Below are 6,882 nucleotides of genomic sequence, written 5' to 3'. Positions count from 1 at the left end.
AGATGATGCAACTTTTGACTTTGAAATACTGCCTCTTGAACTCTTGAGTCTTGATGTAAGCAATCCAACTGCCCTGAGGCCTCCATGTTGTGAGGAAGCCCAAACTAAACCTCAAGGAGAGGTCTTGAGACTACATGAAAAGAGAGAGAGAGATGCCTGGCCAGCTCCAGCCACTCTCTGTCTGTACCTGCATGAAAGATCCCAAGCCTAGCCAAACCATTCCCAGATTCCTGGCCCACAGAAACAATAAGAGATAATAAAATGTTGTTGATTTTTTTGTGTTTAAATTTAAATTTTTTATTTTTAAAAATTATTTTTATTTTTGCAGAGATGGGGTCTTGCTATATTTGCCCAGGCTGGTCTCAAACTCCTGGCCTCAAGTGTTCCTCCTGCCTCTGTTTCCCCAAATGTTGGGATTACAGGCATGAATCAATCACTGCACCTGTTGTTGATGTTTGAAACCACTAAATCTTGGGGGTGATTTGTTATGCAGCAGTAGTAACCAGACGTGGAAAGAAAACGTAATAACTGCTTAGGGAAGAGTTTCCAGCAGACCCAGGAGCCAAACAGATATCGTTGTTCCAGCCCTTTCATGTATGGCTGCTAAATGAATATGAGAAAGGGCAGCAAAATATGGAACCATCAACTAGACTGGATACCTCAGTTGTCTCCTGGCCTGCCCCTGGCTAGTGGCAAAGTCTTCGGTAAGTCACTTGATCTCTTCCAGGCTTTCACTCTATCACCACATGAATGGATTGGGTTATAAAGATATTGGAGGCTTCTTCCAGTTTTAAAGATTTTGTGGTTCTCACCTCTCTGCTTCTATCTATTAAGAATCACCACGTCTGTGTTTGAGATATCTTGGCATGGGAGTCACAGTGGCCTTTTCTCTTAGTGGTATTGCCAAAAGGATCTCATAATTTCTACAAGAAACTCATGCTACGAAGCAATAATGGGAATATATTTGTAAAGTCCTTCACCTGTTCTTTTAATCCTCTAACTTTCCTCTTTATCTCTTTTTACTTATGCATTCCTTCAATAAATATTTGCTAGGCACTTGCTAGCATCAAGAACTGTTCTGAGCACAGGAGAGCAGCTGTGAGTAAGATAGAAGTCGTTCTTTTCTTATGGAGCTTATATGTGAGTTGAGGAGGTACAATAAACATCTCGGTAAAGAAAAGAACCAAATAATTTTAGATAGCAATACATTCTGTGAAGGCACTGGAATTTCTTTGAGGGTGTTACTTTGGTTAATGATCAGGGAAGAATTCTCTGACAAAGTTACTTTGAGCTGAAACTTGGGCAATATGAAGAGCTGACACAACAGAGCTCCAGGCAGAGGGCACAACTTGGGCAAAGGCCCTTAGGCTGGAACAGTGTGGTTGAGTTTTGGGGAAGAGATAGAAGGCCATTGTGACTGGAGCAAAATGAACAAGGCAGAGCATTATATAGGAGGAAGTTGGAGGGATGGGCAGGGGCCAGATTTAGTAAGGTTTTCTAGGGGATAAGCCCTTTGAATTTTACTCTAAGTGTGAATTGGAGAGTTTGTAGAAGCAAAATGATATGATCTGATTTGTGGGTTTTTTTGTTTTGTTTTGTTTTTGTTTTTGTTTTGACGGAGTCTCACTCTGTCACCCAGGCTGGAGTGCAGTGATGTGATCTCGGCTCACTGGAACCTCTGCCTTCCGGGTTCACACCATTCTTCTGCCTCAGCCTCCCAAGTAGCTGGGACTACAGGTGCCTGCCACCATGCCCGGCTAATTTTTTGTAATTTTTTTTTTTTTTTTTTTTTTAGTGGAGATGGGTTTTCACTGTATTAGCCAGGATGGTCTCGATCTCCTGACCTCGTGATCCGCCCGCCTCGGCCTCCCAAAGTGCTGGGATTACAGGCATGAGCCACTGTGCCCAGCCTGATTTGTGCTTTTAAAATATCACTCTGCAGTCCATGCCAGCCATCAGTTTGACGGTTTCCCAGAGGGGGTTTCAGTATATCTTGGCCATGCTGGCTAATGGCACTAGATCAGGTTGCTGAGCTGCAGAGAGAGGAGTGTGGGCCTGGACGAGGAGGCAACAGCTAAGCAAGAAGAATGCTCAGGAATTAGGAGGATGGTGAGGAAGCGTGGCTAATGTGTAAGGACCTGCAAACACTGACTCTGAATGAAACACAGGGGCAAGGGTGGGAGAAATGAGACTGGAGAGAAGACAAGGGTCAGATCAGAAAAACAGCCTTGTCAACCAAGCTGAGGAGATTGGACTTAATCCTAAAGGCAATAGGTTTCTGATGACACAATCAGATTTCTGCTTTAGCTGTTATGTGGATGATGATTAAAGCGGGCAAACTAGGAGCAGAAAGACAAGCTAGGATTGTGACAGGAATCAGGGAAGAGATGGTGGTGGCTTGGGGCAGGGTGGGAGCAGTGCGAATGAGGAAATTTAGTTGGGTCTGAGAGTGGATGACGTTATGAGCAATAGGACTTGGAGAGTAACTGTATGCGGGGAAGCAAAGGAGAGTGGGGTTTGGGAGGTGCAGACTTCTCTGACTCTCATGCTTTGAACACCAGAGGTGGAGGGGGCTTCTGGGGCCTCAAGTGAAGCAATCTCTTTTGGTCCCTCTGTCTCAGGTAAATACTCCCAGGCTGTAGCCAGTGTTACTGGACACTGAGGAAAGAGATGAGAAAAGAAAGTAGTGGCCCTTTCCTGAAGGAGATAGAACAAGACGATTTTCCAGTATTTGTGTTTGCAGTGTAAGAATTTAGTTAAGTCTATGTAGCTGCTAATGTTTTCCAGCTACTAAATCCAGTTCTTTTCCAATAATCATCATTAATAGCCCTAATCTAACAGCAATGTATAAAAGCAAGACTTTTGCTTTTGTTGTCTTCAAAACTTCCAGTCCAACATCACTGAGCACCTGCTCTCTGTCAAGCCCTGAAGAGACAAAGAGGAGCCAGGAGCTGGATAGAAAATCTCTTAGAAAAGAAATACCATTTGACCCAGCCATCCCATTACTGGGTATATGCCCAAAGGAATATAAATCATTCTGTTATAAAAATACCTTCACACATATGTTCATTGCAGCACTATTCACAATTGCAAAGACATGGAACCAACCCAAATGCCCGTCAATGGTAGACTGGATAAAGAAAATGGGGTACATGTATACTGTGGAATACTATGCAGCCATAAAAAGGAATGAGATCATGTCCTTTGCAGGAATATGGATGAAACTGGAAGCCATTATCCTCAGCAAACTAATGCAGGAACAGAAAACCAAACACCACATGTTCTCACATGTAAGTGGGAGCTGAACAGTGAGAACACATGGACATAGGGAGGGGAACAACACATCCTGGGGCCTGTTGGGGTGGGTGGGGCTGGGGGAGAGCATCAGGATAAATAGATAATGCATGCTAAGCTTAATACCCAGATGATGGGTTGATAGGTGCAGCAAACCACCATGGCACATGTTTACCTGTGTAACAAACCTGTACATCCTGCACATGTACTCTGGAATTTAAAATAAAATAAAAAGTAACGTGAAAAAAAAAAGGGAAAAAGAGAATCTCGGAAAAGCACTCTGTTTTGCAGATAATCTACCCGCCACCTCCTTCCTGTCCTCCCTCTCCTGTGCCCCCACAGCATTTTGTCACTCTTCTTCTTAATAGTTTTTGAAAAGTTAACAGAGTGAAAAAAAACAAGGTTTAGGCACACATAATAAAGAAAGTATATAAATATATATCTTGCAGCTTCAGCAACTTGAGTTCATCTCAATTTTCTTCAAGTCAGGGAAACAAAAAACAAAAGCAAAACAGAGAAGCATTTCTCAGGCCAGCCCTCAGTCTTGTTTTGAGAAAAGTCTCTCTGATTCTGGAGTTCAGAGACTACTAATGAACGTACAAGAGTGGAGCTCTTTGACGTTCATTGCTTATGGTATTCTTAAGATCTCTATCTTTTTCACTGCATGGCCGGCAAAACTAGAAACTACTTAAGGCAAGATTTTTTTTTTTTTTTTTTTTTTTTTGCCTTTGTATAAGCTATAACCTTGTCTTCTAGGGCAGGGTTATAGGAACAGACCTCATTTAAAATCCCAAATCTGCTACCACCCAATAGCTGTATGACATCTTGGGTAGTGTTACTTAACCCCTCTTAGCCTCAGTTTCCTCATCTGTAAAATGGGGATAGCTATGGTACCTACCTCATAAGGGAGTATTTAATGGTTAAGAGTACAGACTCTGGGAGCCAGACTGTCTCAGTTCCTACCTTACCTCGGCCACTTACCACGTGGCCTTATGCAACCACTTCATCTCTCTGACCTTCTGTTTCCTCATCTGCAGAATGGACATAAGCATGATGCCTGCCTCATTGGGTTGTTATGGGGATGGTAAAGCATTTATAACCCACTTGTATGAAGGGGTTCTCCCAAGAAGTGGGCCCCTAGGGAAGCACTATTCACATAGCACGTACTTTTCCAGTATTTGCTAAATAAATAAAAAGGACATTTGAGAAGACTAAATAAGAAAAGGTATAAAGCCAAATGGCTAGCATAGAATCAGTGATTGAGATTTGCAACCCCAGTCTGTACTCTGACCCCAACCTCAGAGTACAGTCTCAGGACTGGGCACATGGTCAGTGTTAGGCAACTATTGATTGGTGACACTCTAATCAACTCCAAATGCCTCTGGGCCTCCAGGTTTATGTTCTTTCTTTGCAAGTGTAAGCTGGTACTGATTTCAGAGTTTGTGAGGGAGATGTGATTTTCCTTATTTACTAACATTTACTTGGACTGGTGTCTGGGACACCCAAAATATGTTATGAATCAGTCAGAGGATAACAAGATCTGCAGTACTATACAGATTACTCACTAATTTGACATTTGGGGAATTTTTGCAAAATGTTAGGGAACATTTGACAGGATGCAAATTGCTGTATCCATAAAGTACATTTGACTCTGAGGATGGGTGGCACTCTCCCCTGATGTGGTTACATCCTTTCCTAGCACCAGCTGTTGCATCCTGAAAATGTTTCTTGTTTTGTTTTTCCCTCCTTGAAGGAGACAGTGCTGGAATTTTGCTCTGAAAACATAACAAAAATTCATCGAGCACCTACTATGTGTCAGGTGTCTTGTGTCATTTAATATTCACAATCATCCTGTGAGGTACATACCATTAGCATCTCTATTTTTCCAGTGAGGAGTCTGCGATTCAGAGAGGTTAAGCAACTTGCTTAACACTACACAGCTCTGAAATTCCTAAGCTAGAATTTGAATCTGGGTTCAAATCTCCAAAGTCTGGATTCCAATCCAGCAGCCTGTCTCTCACACCACCAGAGAGCATCATCAGGTTCTGATTGGGTACTCCCATAATTAGGAGGGATGGAGGAGAGAAAAATGTCTTGGTAAGCCTTAGTTTTAAACAACTGGGCAGCAACTCTGGCCATAAATATTAATACTTGTTCTACACTGTTTTATACCTAGACCTGAATTTGTTGGTAACCTAGTGCTTTGAAGAGCTTTCTCTTACTGTGACATTATTTTCTAAGACAAACAATGAAGACTGTGTTAGGGGAACAAGAACTGCCCACCCAGGCCCCCATCCTCGAGGCACCATTATCACTTTTGCATTATTTTTGGCATTGTACCATCTTACTGAGGCTTACCATACCCTGTGAGGCAGATTTTCTCCCGGCTTCATATAGGTTATGGGAGAACCAAGGGGCATATGCATAGGATCTGGGTGTGAGGAATATAGGATGCCCTATAACAGGAAAAGGGCTCTTGGGAAAACTCTGGTTCCTAGGGGTGGCTCTCTGGGGAACCCAGTTGTGTGGAAGAGCCATCCCAAGCAGAGGGCTCTTAGGAACTACACACATCAAAAGCGCAAATAAATGCCTCCTTGTTCCAAAGCCATACTCTTCACTTGCCATTTTAAATGAAAGAAAAATATATATTTCGCAAGAGGTAAGAGACTCCTAGGATTTTTAATTTGTTCCTTTCATTGTTCTCCACTATCTTTGTAGGTATGTCAGGTCTGCCCAAATGATGTTCGGTTTCTCAAGACAGAAATTGAATGCTCTATACCTTGTGTTCACCCCAAACTGCCTTGTAGTGTTGTGTATGTGGTAAGTGCTTAATAACTACTTGTTGAAATGAAAGCGACCCTGGAACAAATCCATCCAATGAATTTTAATTTGTTAGTACTTTAAGTAATAATAGTGACTAAGTTATTTCTTTCCTACTTAGGAATATTGTGCAGAATGTGCAGGTTTGTTACATAGGTATACACATGCCATGGTGGTTTGCTGCACCCATCAACCTGTCATCTACATTAGGTATCTCTCCTAATGCTATCTCTCCTCTAGCCCCGCACCCCCTGACAGGCCCCAGTATGTGATGTTCCCCTCCCTGTGTCCATGTGTTCTCATTGTTCAACTCCCACTTCTGAGTGAGAACATTCCGCGTTTGGTTTTCTGTTCCTGTGTTAGTTTGCTGAGAATGATGGTTTCCAGCTTCATCCATGTGCCTGCAAAGGACATGAACTCATCCTTTGCAATGGCTGCATAGTACTCCATTGTGTGTATGTGCCACATTTTCTTTATCCAGTCTATCACTGATGGACATTTGGGTTGGTTCCAAGTCTTTGCTATTGTGAATAGTGCCGCAATAAAAATATGTGTGCATGTGTCTTTATAGCAGAATGATTTATAATCCTTTGGGTATATTCCCAGTAATGGGATTGCTGGGTCAAATGGTATTTCTGGTTCTAGATCCTTGAAGAATCTCCATACTGTCTTCCACAATGGTTGAACTAATTTACACTCCCACCAACAGTGTAAAAGCGTTCCTATTTCTCCACATCCTCTCCAGCATCGGTTGTTTTTTTGACTTGT

General features: G+C 42.4%; 1 long non-coding RNA gene across 1 annotated transcript in view; it reads right to left on the bottom strand.

The window, feature by feature from the left end:
* Positions 1–6,079, bottom strand: part of LOC130541740 (uncharacterized) — a 19,287-nt gene extending 13,208 nt beyond the window's left edge. Inside the window, exon 1 of the long non-coding RNA XR_008955836.2 lies at positions 1–6,079. This exon is cut by the window's left edge and continues 822 nt beyond it. This is a non-coding gene — a long non-coding RNA (uncharacterized LOC130541740).
* Positions 6,080–6,882: the final 803 nt, after the last annotated feature.

This window comes from Pan paniscus, chromosome 1 (assembly GCF_029289425.2).
Source record: "Pan paniscus chromosome 1, NHGRI_mPanPan1-v2.0_pri, whole genome shotgun sequence".
Lineage (NCBI taxonomy): Eukaryota > Metazoa > Chordata > Mammalia > Primates > Hominidae > Pan > Pan paniscus.
This window is presented reverse-complemented; position numbering and strand designations above follow the sequence as displayed.